Below are 14,708 nucleotides of genomic sequence, written 5' to 3' on the forward strand. Positions count from 1 at the left end.
AAACCCAACTCTTTATTTCTATATCATAAAAAGACTCAACATGTGATAAAAAAACCTGACAAGTAAGAGTTCTTTATTAAGCCGTACTGTATTGCAGGTTGCTCTTTGGCTTCCACTGGTTTATGTTGTGGGTTGTTTCTTATTTTTTTATGTCTTTTAAACTTCAACATAGCAATATTGTCTTGGGTTAAAATGTTGCTAAATCAGAGCAGGCAGAGTTAGCTATGTCACGCCTGTGTAAAAGGCTAAGGCACTAAAGAAGGTAAATGGACATTTTTTCCAAATGTATTACAAAATGTGCGTATTTTTTAGTTGAAAGTAGAATGCCATGTCCTCTAATTATATAAATGTAAAATACTTGGGCAGTGAATAAAAATGAATGTTCACAAAATGAGTATGAGCATTTAATATGTCAATTTGAGCTATTAAGTGTGCTCTAAGGTATAATAAATAATAAAATATTGTACACAAGTAATGTTTATGAATTATACCTAACAATGTTGTCATTAATTTTTAGTGCACTTTAAACAGCATGATTGACATTGGGCAACTATAAAAATGTTTTCTAATGAGTATAATATGAAATTGTGGTTGAAAATAATGTTTGGATGACATTTAATCCTTCTATGTACTCTACGCAAATTTAATCAGTATTGTAAAGGCAGTAACAGATAGAGAATCTAATCACTGATGACTTCGTAACTCACCTCTTCTTTTCTGCTCAGAATGATACCTATTTGTTGCTTCCAGTATTGGTGCTGAAGAGAACATAGCTGCTGTAATTGCTGTCCTCTGTGAAGTAGTTTATAAATGAACTTGTTTGTGCACTCTTTGGAGAAACACGTTCACTGAGGAGGGTAACGCGTGGTAGGCAGTCTCAGCTGACCCCTCACAAAGGCTGTTGTGTCCCTTTTTTATGCAATGAAGGCTTTGATGTATTCTGCTGTGAAGCACTTGTAAGATTATGAGGAGAAGGAGTGATGATGAATTTGAAAAAAAGGAGCAACATTTTGGCTGGACCCATGACAGCACAGCCATTTCCGCCAAGGCAGCAGGGTGAATAATGCAAAAGCCATATTCCCCTTGTGTTTAATCTTGCATTGTTTTTGCAAAGAAAATTTCTGCTTGCTTTCTAAGTCATGTCATCCTCGGTTGTCATCCCGTTTCTCAAACCATCAAAATGGTATTAAATGTTGCAAAGCTGTGCAGCTAGAGAACTTTCAAAAGTCAGAACCCATTTGCAGAGCAGCCCTTGTAGAAAATGTATTCTGTTCTCGGCAGAATTTTCCTTCAGTTCTTTCCACTGAGAAGTTTACTGATTTCTCCCAGTGGAATCTGCTGGAATTTATCGGTTCATGGTTGGCAGTCACAGATTAAGGTAAATGTCGATCCGTAATGACCCTCTACATGTTAGTATTGCAGTAAAGCTGGGCTTTTATGTCAAAGATATCGGAGAGGGAGCTATTACACATGACAGGGGTGATCAAGGGACTCCAGACCAAGGCAAGCATTATTAAATATTGACTAGTTCTGTGATTTATGTAGAGCTGGAGGAAAAAAGTGACTTTTTAACCATTATATATTCTTCAGCAACGAAAACCAGCCATTTATCTCCTGCTGGTAATAAAGAACAGAGTGCCTGCATATTTTAGTGGAGGGAAAACCTGGCCTTATAAATGAGATGGACTCTTTCATGATAACATTTCAGTTTGCTAATTGCCAAAAGCAAAACAGGCAAATTGGAAGCAATTACAAGAGTTGACTTAAAGTGCCTGCTATGTTGGTTCAACTCAGGAGAGCTGGGTGGTGGTGGAAGAATCATTGGGGAATGGAACCCAGAAAATTTCATTACATTTTTTCATTGTTGCTGAATCTTTGCTTTGCAATGCTAAATAAGTAAAGTGTTTCCCCCCAGAAGTCAGAGCTCTAGCAGTTGACATTTAAGCTGGCTGTTTCGGGGGTATGCAGGAAGGAAATTAAGCATTAATTCATCAAACTTATATAAGACATCATCTGTTCACAATATTTACACAAAGTTTATTGAATTGTCTGATGGCTAATTGGTATTTTCTTGACATAATGAGCAACTGTATTTCATCCTTTGCTTCAATGTCTCTTAAAGAGGCAGGGATTAAAATGTAAAAAGGGGAGAGGGAATTCACCTAGAAGGGCTGCATATAAACATCCAAATGGTTGCACCTATCCCTCAAGTTGGTGGCCTGCTTAGCAGTGCCTTAAGTGTCAGTTTGGGAAGCAGTGACCCCACTGATATTTTGTAATTTTTACATATACATCTCTCAAATGAAAAATCTTTATTTAAAATTGTTATCATTAATAAAACCTCAAGGTTCTGCTAGAAATATGAGTGTTTAATAGGCAAACATCATTTCCCCAACAGTGCAGTCACCTTCTCTTACTAGGAGCAAATTTAACTAACTTCTGTTGCGAAACAACGCAAAGATTATTAATTACTAATATTTATGAAGGAAGGGGAGATGTAGGAGATTTTGCTTGACTGTCTGGCCATGTTGTTCCAGCCCATGACCTGTTTTTATTTGAAAGTAGGGATACTCAATAGGATACTCAATTACATAATTCTAAGAACTGCTTAAAAAAAGCCCATTAGGTAGGAAGAGTATTATGAAAAAAAGCAAACATATTTTGGCAATACTTCTATGAAAATTTAGTATTTGTGTACTTTACTTAGACGTCTGTTTCTAACTGAAGTAGAATTAGAAAGGATTGAGGCTAAAAGAAATTGAGTGAATATTTAAGCATATCAAGACATTGCAGAGGTATCTATGATTTGATAATGTGGGGGATATTGTGTTCCATCAAAGAATTGGATTAATTATATCCGTATCTTTTTCAACTGTACCTTAACTGTGTGGGGCCTAGAAGGTCTATGTTTGAATCTAACATATCTCCCTGGCCTTTTTTTTTTTCTTTTTAAGTAAGAAATAGTGTGGCTCTGAGGGATGGACTTACGAGATACAGACTTTTTGAGAAGTGGAAATCCTTCTGCATAAGTATAGCCCCTGGACAGGGCAAAGGATTCCACTATGAGAGCACTATTTTTTTCCAATGCACGTTGTATTTCTACATTTTTACACTGCCATCCCTAATGTATATTGTGAAACTCTGCTTGATGTGGTGTTATCTTATCAGTGCCCTACTATAGCATATGGTATGTTGAGATAGCAGGTCGATGACATGGAAAGTGTTTAAATAACGTGTAACTTAACACTTTCTCTGTCATGAACCTGTTATTCCAACACCAGCTGATCTCATGCTGAATAGTCTATGGCTGTCCCTAGGCTTAGCTCCTTGCCTTGTCCTGTTCCAAATCTTTCCAATTTCACATACCTATGTGTCTGTCTGACTGCCTTCATATTTTATTACACTGTTTTTCCACCAAATGGCTCTGCCATTCATCATGTTTGTTTAACATACCCATATAACTTTGTATCCATCTACTTTTTAAAAATAGGCACACCTCGTAGCAATTCAAGTGAACAGCCTGAGAGCTTATTGGTTATTTCCATGTTAAAATAAGTTGTATTTTTTTAGACCTTTATTTTTTCCCTAATGGGGCCAGTTAGTCTTAAATATTTTGCAAAAGATTTAAAGTTGCTGTGGGGTTTTTTTTGGAATGGAGAATGTTTATCTTCTTATAGTAAAGACAGCTATACTTCAGCAAAGGATGCTTGTAATGCATAAAAGCAAGAGAGAATGTTTTAGTGTCTCTAAATTACCAACTTTTGATTCTAATGTAAATGTTTTGTGATGCATGTCCTGTTTTTTCATTGCTGTTAATTCTGTTACTGCTGACATTTTTTTATTTTAAGATGATGGGATGGCAAGGTGTTGGTAAATAGTGTGCACCTGGTTAACATTGTCAATAACCAAACTGAAAGTCAAACAAATACTATCATAAACAGATTGAAAAGGTCACTGCAAGTGTGAAATGTAGTTCAGCAGGAGATAGTTTGGATTGTCTGCCAATAGAGGAGGATACTTATACTGGATTTTTCCATAGTTTGGCCATGATTTAACAATGTATTCAAGGGAAATAATCTGTATCAATTAGCTTTCAGTTTTTAATTAAACTCTTCATTTTTATGAAAACCTTTCTCTGTGAAAGTAGTTGTTAAAAAACAGGAAGGAACTTTATTGGGGCTGTTTCACCATTCTGGTCTATATGGGTATGTTCTCCACCATTTTGGTCTATATAGGTATGTTATAATTTTCCAGAAAAGTATTTGTTTCCAGCAAACTGCATATGGAGATTAAATAGGACTTTAGGAATTGAGGGCTCTGTCCCAGCTCTGCAGTGCTCAGGCATCACTGCTTGGGCTCAATACAATGCAAAGACAAGTTGCTTTGCCTCAAGTCATTTAAGGCCCAGTATCTGCTTGGGAGGAGCCTTAAAGAGGAATTTGGTTTGCAATTGGTTAGTCCAAGCCATAAAATACGATACTACCAGACCACAAACAGTTTTTCCCTCTTCAAGAGTAGTTAGAGTTCTTGTTATCTGATACACTCCCAATTCTCAGAGGACTTGAGGGGAAAGAAAGGTGACAGAGTCAGGCTTATTTCCCTCAAGTAGTTTCCTCATTCATCCCTATTTATTCTCAGGTTGGTTCAGATAGAGTACAGGGTCATTTATAATTGCATCTGTGTGTCTGAAATTAAGTTCTGGGACAGGAAGAATCAGGTATTACCTCTTTTTCAGAGGAGACATTTGGAGGGAATTCTTATCTTCTTACCTCTGACAAATGACTGCATTAGCACAAAATTAATCCAAATCTGTGGCCCCCAAGATGTTGTGATGCATTTGAATGCAAGTCTGACCTAAAGAGAATCCTTAATTAACTGTATGTCCTTAGGGAGTTTCATAACACAAAGTTGCAGGGTTATACTTGGAACTTATGTTGCTTATGTAGAAATCAATGTGTGTTATTTTCAGTTTGGGTTTTTGTTTTTTTTGTTTCTTGGGGTTTTTTTTTTTTGTACTTTTTATAACTTCTGTTGATGACATACCATCTAAGGTCCAATATTTTCAGCAAGGTGGTTCATCGGGTATTTTTGTAAAGAAAAAAATTATTCATCTGCTTATTCTGCTTATTTGGAGATGGTGTACCAGAAAGGTTCCTTGCAGCCCACTCATTCTCTTGGCAAAGTGGAGAATTCCAACAGCAGAATACAGCATAAACAAGTTGACTTTTACATGTATACATTCTAATGTTGCTCATCTAATCTTTTTAGTTTAATATTTACTATATATATGGATAAGTATAGTAAAACTCAGACCATCTATTCCTTTGACTTCTATAAGAAAGGTCCTCTTATAGTCTTGACTGGGCACAGTGCTCTTTCAGTACCCTCTCCAATCAGAAGTCAAAAAGGGAGTGTTAAGAATCAACCTAGTGCAAAAAGCAATTTTTGCTAGGGGAAGACACCACCTGCAGATGACAACAGAAGTGAGGAAAGGAATTCTGAGGCTCCTTGAAGTTCCTAGCCTGTCTTGTGCTGAAGGCTTGGGAATGACGAGTAAAACTTATTACAGAATGCTTACCACCTTCTGCACCAGAGAGATAACCTCCCCACCCCCAGTGTGGGATACTTTTGTGGGAGCCCTTAGCTGCTTTTCCAAGCCAACCATTAAGGAGATTTTTCATATTTCGTCTCCTTCCTCTCTCATTTTGTCTGTCGTCTTAGTTCTAGCTACAGACCTATAAAACTCACCAGTCCTAAAGATATTTGAGGACAGGGAGCAATGGAGATGCATAACCCATTTTGAAATAGCCATATTTAATCTGTTCACCAGAGCAGAAGTTAGGGGTATTTTGCCTTGGAATAATACAGCATTTAAATTTTGATTTGCATGGGTACAAAACTCCTGGTTTTGCATACACTTCAGGATGATTATTGAGTAATGTTTAGTTGAGCTTCAGTAGATTTTGAACAGCTTCACAATACACCATCTACTAGCATAATTCCTGTCAGTATCAGGTATCCTGTTCTTTTCTTTTCTGTAGTATAGGTGTCTCTGAGGAAAGCAAAATGAAAGTCACTCTCTAATTCCTACATCTGACCATTTACTTGGTGAAGACTCTAGCATCAGACCACAGATGGTGTTTTAATTGATCTTGTGCATCACTCTATTCCCATAGTTATGTTTTTTGTCACATGTACATTTTCTGTCTTGTACTTTGTAATTTATTTGGTTTCCTGTGATAAAGCAGGCACATAGGGGTGGACCCCATTTCTGTGAGGAATGTACTATCAGTTCTTAACAGACTGAAGTTCCTAGTGACTGCCTATAGAAGGATAGGCTCTAAGACTGTTTCTACTCCCTTGGAATAGTCTAGGGAATAATAGCAATCTTCTGGAGATGGCTCTGGTAAACAGTATTGAGTAAAAGGGAATTTGCCAATCAGTTTTCCTACAAAAACAGTCTTTTAGTTAATGAATGTCTTCCAGAATTTTTAACCCACATGAAGGCTACATTGACAGTGCTTAGGTATCTATGGTAAGTACTAAATGAAAAAAAAACAATTTATGACATTAAACACAAAATAATTAATTTCAATGACATAACCCAAACAAGATATATACAATCTGGCTAGAGCTTCCACAGATAAAGAAATTGGGTTTGAGTATTTCTATGTGTTGGCTTCAAACAAATAAACTTCTCTTTAATATAAACTCCATCTGTTTTCTCAGGTAGAGAAAGCGTGATGAAAACTGGGATTTGACAAGCTTTTGATTAAGTTTTCCTTTGCACTTTCTAAGGGGGAATCAAATTAGGTTTTGATTATGTAAGTTTGTAGTGTGATACCAGAAAGATCAAGATACTGTGATAGGTCATCCTTTTATAGGGATGATTGTGTGCAGTTACTGTGGCTGTTTATGTTACTCTATGTGGTTTTGCCCTAAATAGTCTAGAGGGAAGGGCTTTATACGTAAGTGCAATAAACTCTCACCTGAGTGATTCTGTGGTTCTTTCAATCTATAAGTGCATCATTTATGACATTTCATGAAAGGTGACTGGAAAAAGCAAAAGAATGTCTTATGTCAAACAAAAATCCTAGATCAAGTTTAGAGCTTCATTCCTTCCAAAGTATTACAACTAAGTGTAATGGCATTTGACAGTATTGACTTCTTTTATATGACTTCTTTCGGCTGACTCAGCATTCTGAAAAAATAAGTAGTGTTCTCCCTTTGTGATTGAAAGGGTTAAATAGTACCAATTCATTACCACTCACAAAAGGATTTATTTTCTTCTCATAAATCAGTTTTATTCCACATTTTTATTATTCCCTTGGGTCAGCTGCTCCAATTGAAATCAATACAAGTGCAAGTGACACAATCAATCTAGATATTTGATTATGGATTTGAGACTCCAAGTTCTGCTCTGTGTGTTTAGCTAGTCTCCTTCTGATAGTGTCCCTGGAGAATGGAAAATTCTTATTGGCATCCATGAATTATGGGCATAGATTCAGAAACCAGATACTGTGATAATCTCCATTTATGTACTGCTGCAGCTAGAGAAAAAATGTTCTAACCATGGAGAAGCAAGCTTGAAGGTTTTGAAGCTGACTGTTTCTGAATGGTTTTTTAGTGTATAAAATCCCTCATGAAATAAACTTGATAAAGTCTCATCATTTGTCTATAAAACCCCTCAAACAAAACACATGAAATCAGGAACTATAAGCTCTGTCATCAGCTTAAGATTGCAAATGCAGCAAATGCTTTTGCTATTTGATGTCTTGCGTACAATGTGACGTTTTGCCACTTGGATTACTAAACTGTGCTGGGACACTTCCTCCTGTTCATATCAGGATATCAGTGCTTGGACACTGGAAACCTTTTTGAAATACAGAGAAGTTGGTTCTACTCATTTTCCACAGTTTGTTTTAGGTCATGGGCTGCATTCTTACTGTGTGTCTCTAAAACACTTAGTACGGCGTGCGGTGTGGGGGATCCAGAACTGATGCCCCTTGGTGCTGTTGCAGAAAAATTGAGTTACAGTGGAGATGACTATAATTACAGCAGAGATTTAATGTACTTAAAACACTGTTTTAACTGGAAGGTCTAAATGAGACCGACTCAGTTGCAAGACTCATTACATGTTTCTGTGTTTATGAAAGAGTAATGAGAAAAGCCAGTAATTCAAATCAAAAAGGTTTTGTCTTGGCAGCTTCATCAACAATTACAGAGGTTTTTTTAGTTCAAAACCTCATGGCACTGAACTGAAAGCTCCAAGGGATAGATGAGACCACACACCAAAGGTTCTTTCCTGCCTGCCATCATGATGCAGCCTAATCTCGGCTGCGGTCATTAACTATCCATGGGGTCTGTGCTAACTTTCTTGCGTGAGCTCTCACATCAAGCTGTGGGCTTTATTCTTTTTTCAGTCCGTAGAATTAATGAGCACATAAATGCACATTACTTAGTGTTTGTAACACTAATAATCACTTATTTCTACTGACAGGAACATGCTTTCATCATAATGATTACCCCTGCTTTGCCTTAGGGTTCTTGAAGCATTCTACAAATTTTCATAGAATCATATAACAGCTGAGGTCAGAGAGCACCTCTAGGGAACAACCAGTTCAAGCTCTCTTTTCCAAGCAGGGTTAGTTGGAGCACATTGCCCACGACAGTGTCCAGCTGGGTTTTGAGTATCTCCAGAGTTGGAGATGCTGAGCAACTTGTTCCAGTGTTTGACCAATTTCAAAGTAAAAAAGTTTTTTCTTAGGTTTAAACAGAATTTCTTATATTTTCTGTATGTACCCATTGCCTTTTGTTCTGCTGCTATATATTGCTGAGAAGTATTTGGCTACTTTATACCGTCACAGCAGGTATTTGTACGCATTTTTAAGATCCTTCCCCCTCTTCTTGGGGCTAAACAACCCCACTTCTCTCAAACTCTCTGTGTGTGACAGATCCTTCAAGCCCTTAATCGTCTTTGCATGGACTCCACTCCAGTTAATCTAGATCTGTGTTGTACTGGGGACTCCAGAACAGGATGAGCTCTCCAGGTGTGTCTCACCAGGCTGAATAGAGAGGAGGAATCCCTTTCCAATGTCAGTGACAGACAACATACACATTCTTTACATCTCAGGACAGTCTAAGATAGCTCTACCAAATCTGAGTCTGTAAGAAGCCTCTTTGAGTGATGACTTGAGTACTATTCAGGAACTGCGTCTGGGTCTTTGAGCTTTCAGATTTCTGCTGTGTGCACCAACACGGATTTTGAACTTGCTCTTCAAATATTTTCCATTTTTCAGATTTAAAACTAAAGGCTTCTTTTAATTCCCATGGAAAAAGGAAACAGATAAATTTTTTCAGTGCAGATAATGTGAAACTCTTCTTATTTACAGGAAAAGTAAAATATTAGATTAATAATTTTTCCAGTTTCCCACAGTGCTTTTAAATGACCCGTTGTGACTCATTCAGCAACTCCTCCTAGCCTGTGAGAGTGAAGTTTTCATGTGTTGAGAGTCTTTAAGTTTTGGACTCCATTTGATGGACTGTGACCATGATATGTCCATAGGAACAATACATCTGTCAGCTCAGGAGAAGGGGAACGAATAGTGATTCAAGACATTGAGGCAAAAAATCGGCAGTGTGCTCATCTGAAAAAAAGAAAGAAAAAAACAGAACAAAACAAAACCTCCAAAACAGAATGCCAAAACATAAAAACCAGCCTCCTCTCAAAACACATAAACCCCCCAATAGTTTTTTGAAAAGAGGGGTATGGCTCAAAGCCAAGCTGCTTCACAAGTCAGTATAACAATTGAGATGGCAGTTTGAGAACAGTTCATTATTGCAATTCTTAGGAAAAGTGAGCCACCAATAATGTCAAGGAAATATTTTCAGCTGGTTTTCTATTGGAATAATCAAACTAATGGAAAGTGATATTTTTATTCTGAATACTGCTTTAGAAACAGTGGGAAAGGGAGAAAGGAACAAAGGAAAAATCTTAGCTGGGAGGAAAAGAGTAGATTTTGTGGTAGATATGAGGCCGACGTATAGGCAAAACTAATGGACAAAAGAATGAGCTTAGGCACAAAGAAGTGTGCATAGTCACAGAACTTCCCCCCAGAGATGGGGGGCCAAAGAGACACAAACTAACATAGGGACAGAAACTGGTGACAGTGAGGATGAGTTCTGGGCAAAAGGGCCGAAAAAGTGCGTTCCTGTTTCATTTTTATTTTGCTCTTCTGATCTGATATTAATTTTTTACATGGCCCAAGATAGAAGGCTTAACCTCCTTTTGCTCATAGTCATACAAAGCAGGCATAAAAAGAACTCTAAGTGTTTGTGATAGTTAACTAAGTAATCTTTGTATAGGTACTCATATGAATTGTTCATTGAGCTGGATTTTTGCTACATTTAGTCTTTGAGTAGTCTTCTTCAGTGGTAATAGTTCTGCTTCTGTCTGCTTGAATATCGTGGTACAACATATTCTGTAATGTAAAAAAGGTTATCAGGGCATAATGGAACTATATGTAAAGTATGGATTGGTATTAACCACGAATGCAGTGATACTAATAGAATTACTTGGTATTTGCCCACACTTGTGAAATATGTGTCTTTCTCTCTTTACTACATAAAAATGAGACATCTCAGTTTATTAGCTTTTTCCTTAAAAACATTAATTTTGATCCTGATGGAAGGAGTACCTTTAGATGTGCCAAATTAGGAGGGAAAAAAAGTTCTTAAATGTGAAATGAACGTGTTTAGTTTGTATTATTTCTTTGCTGTGAGAATGATTTCATGTTGTATCATTTCCTGCGCTCCTGACAACCTTTGTCACATGAATAAGATATCAGGATGCTAATGACTAATATACAGTATTCTGTGTCTGCTGATACTATACTGTACTGCTGTGACCTTTGCAATATTATGTATTCTGATTGGCTGTGCATTTCACCTCTTCCCTACAAGTTAATAAGGCTGTAAAAAGGAGAGAACTTGAAATCGCCAGCCAGTCAAATTACAGAATATTGAAAAGGTCAGAGCAGTACAGCACACAGAAAAAAATTATGGAATATATGAGGCATTAAAATTCTTGTGACAATGATTATAACAAGAATGGAAAAGGATACCCATTTATGTTATTTCAATCTAGTGAACTCTGTAGGATGACGGACCCAGGACAGCAGTAATTTACGCACCACTGACTAACAGGAGCTTAATTCACCTATTTACAGGGGTGCTCAGTAACAGGAATGCACATCTGCTTGGGAGCCCCTGCAAAGTGTCCACCCAAAACCATACTGAACCCTCAAGTACAGATACTCACCAGCTAGAGTGCTTTTTGAAGCTTAGAAGTTTTAAAAAGTGATTTTGAGTGGAATATGTATTTGTGTGTCTTTTTAATGCAAGCATGTTTTATTCCTTGACTTGTTTCAACTATACATAACTTTTAAGTATATTTATGGATATTCTTTAGCCCTCATTTCTTCATATGGATCTTTTCTTGAAAAACTGACATGCTTTGATCTGATATAAACTAGGTATAAACTGGGAACAGCAGAAGTATTTCTCAAATAGCAGCCTTTGGCAAAGAAGCCCCTCAGATAATTTTGGGGAGATGTAGAGAACTGAGCAGGAAGGCTAGTAAAGGAACAAAACCATAACTATGCAAAAATATGGAAAGAGTAAGGAGCCTGGGGAAGCCCTTCATGTCTGGAAAGGATTTAGTTTTTTAGAAGACGTTATAGAAAATGGTGTCTCTGAGCGCTTGCCTGTTGAGATTCATCTTTTGGTACAGGTGTTTGCATGCCTTAAGTGTTGAAGGATGTGGTGAGCCAGATGTAGGAGTTTGTCTTCTGCCCCTTCAGGCTGTTCACGTTGAAAGAACCGTGGGCGAATCAGGGTTGTTGGAGTGCCACTGTCTGTTCATGGCAGGAATTACAAGGCAGAAATGAGGAGGTGTTCTGGTACAAACCACTTGTCTGAAGTAGAGCAATGTCTCTTAGGACTTTACCACTGTCTGGGGCAACTGCTGTTTAGATCTGCAGCACACTTGCTGGTGGGCTACAGTAGGACTTGGGAGCAGGATGGAGAGAAAAACACACAGGAAAAATGGAAAAATGGAGGCCTCATCCACTTATACTCACAAATTGGGTCCACACTGAGGCAGTCTGGGCAGGAATGGCATGGAGTGATATGACAGGGTTATCGCTGTATCACTTTCTGTCAGGCTGAACCTATGTGTCTGCATTTTCCAGCCCACTGAAAGCAAAGTTTAGGCAGTGAGAAGTGGCAAAGCTGCATATTGCAAGTCAGCCACAGCAAGACCTGCATTTTAAAAATGTTCTTCTAATATTTTACTTGCCAGCAGCACTGAGTTCCTTGGCTGGGAATTGGGATAAAACACCTTTTGTCTGTGTAAAATTTGGGTTAGGAAACTTGCAAGTACTCCTTAGCTTTTTATTAGAAGCAATGAAAAATTTTGAGCTGCTATGTTGTCTATCTCATTGTAAATTTGCGAGTTCATTTTTGAGCTGAATAAAATGGTTATGTAATTACATACTTCTCCTAATTATTGAGTAATTATATACTTCTTATAATTGCCGAGTAATCACTCTGCTATAACTAGAATTTAATGTTACAACTAATTGTATAATTACTGTATATTAATGTTGTTATCCAGGCAACTTGGAATAGAGTGTTATCCTTTTAATTCATTTTTTGTTACTCGAAACTGTATTTTTAAAATATAGTATAGGTAGCCATTGGAAGAAAGATTTAAAATGGAATAAAAATATCAGCAGAGGAATTACATGGTTTCCTTCCAGGCTCAGGTGGATGAAATTAAAATATGAACAAGTTAAGACTGTACTGTTGATAGAAGAAGTTTCATTTTCACATGAATTTGGAATATATAAATTTCTGTTAGACAAATTCTTTTTATGCTTGAGGTTTGAATCTATCTTATGTGCTGCTCTGTTAACACTGTATTTTTAAATTTTCCCACACACTGGAGGTGAAACGTTTGAAAAATGCATCTCTTTTTTTCCACAGCCAGCTGAGTCCTTAAGTGTTTAATGTCTCTAGGATCTTAAGAATATATATGTCAAATGTTGTTGCATGATCTTCACAAATAATAAGTCACAAACATCACAAAAACTGTGATAGATAATAGGGGGAGTATGCTTTGTTGGATTGCATCTTCTCCCAGATCACACACAGGGACAGTTTCACAAAGGTGCAGAAGGATAGTTTGATATGCAATTTAAAAGCTGAGATCAAGTAATGCAGATGCATTTTTCTAGTGCTCGTTGAGTAGCCTGGGTACATAAGAGTAATCTCAGACAAAATAACTTCACTTCTGCAGGATTCTGTATGTGGAATGTGTAAATGTGGTTGCTCTTCTTGCATGGTAAGAAGCTTTGCCTCCCTTGCTGTACCTAAAACAGGGTCTCTCAGATAAACTTCAGTGAAATCCAAAATAAATCCATCAGGCTTCATGAAATCATTCTACCTTCACACTGCTGTAGTCTGTTTGGGTGGTCTGGTGCTATGGCAGGGTGTATTTGAGGTAGGATTTGAGCAATGAGGTACCAGGCTACAAGGCAGACTTATAAAAAAGTTTTCCAAAGCTGTCCCCCTCCCCAAAACCTCAGAAAATAAGGTTGTTGTACATTACCGGTAGAACAACTGAAAACATCAGTGCAGCTCATGAGCACCAAAATAAAGGAATGGCTTGGATTTGTACCCTAAGTGAACCAGATTGTTCATAGGAATCCCAAAATTAGAGGAAAATCCAGATCACTCATCCATGGAAAAATGTAATGTGAGCATGACTGAAATGTACTGCAAATGCACCTTAATGCACATCATAGAAATATGGAATATTTAAAAAATTGTTTCTGATTGAATAGCATTTCAGTTTTAATAGTTAATTTGAAACTTGCATCAAAATGAGTAAGTCTGATGAGTGTCCCTTTAAAAATAAATTAAAAGGTTGATTTCCTTAGGTTTTTTGTAATTGTCTTATTTAGATTTTGTAGATGACTCAGATGTAAATATTGAATCTTCTAGCTGTGACAATGTCTTAATTGATTTACAATATTTTTATAGTTATAGTCTGTTTAATCTCATTCTCATACTTAAACTTGTGTGATTCTGCTGTTGTTTGTAATACAGAATTTCCACTGACTTCAGTGTGAGAGCTCTTCATGAATTGCTGGATGGTAATAGTAATATTAATTGTTTATGTAGCACTTCATATATTCAAAATATGAGATGATATTTAAATGAGTCAGCTTGGCTCTCAGATATGTGACCAAGGTCTTCATGAAGTCAAAAAAATGTTACTTGACATATAATTTTTTATTTTCTAATCTAACTAGGTATTTTGGAAGGGTTGGGTTTTTTTCTATTTTCGTAGGGTAGAATATTGTCTTATCTTAATTTTGAGATCTTAAAAGGGTTGCAGAGGACATGTAGGTTGCTATGATGATTTCAGCTGATAAACTGAGTACTTCAAATCCTTCTTTTGTCTTTGAGAGGACTGCAGGCCATGCTGGAAAGCTTGTGTAACTGCGGATGGCTGTTATGCATCCAATGGAATTAGCTTATAAACTCCTAAGTTAAGCGTTTTTGTAGAGAATTCGAAAGGTTTTGCCAGTCTTTCATGGGCATAAGAATTATCATTAATGTTTGGAATCTGCAATTACCAC

The 14,708-nt window shown here is 37.0% G+C and overlaps 1 protein-coding gene across 1 annotated transcript in view; it reads left to right on the forward strand.

Moving 5' to 3' along the window:
- The window catches only part of USH2A (usherin), a 387,802-nt gene that overhangs the window by 205,820 nt on the left and 167,274 nt on the right, over positions 1-14,708 (forward strand).

Source organism: Corvus cornix, chromosome 3, assembly GCF_000738735.6.
Source record: "Corvus cornix cornix isolate S_Up_H32 chromosome 3, ASM73873v5, whole genome shotgun sequence".
Classification (NCBI taxonomy): Eukaryota; Metazoa; Chordata; class Aves; order Passeriformes; family Corvidae; genus Corvus; species Corvus cornix.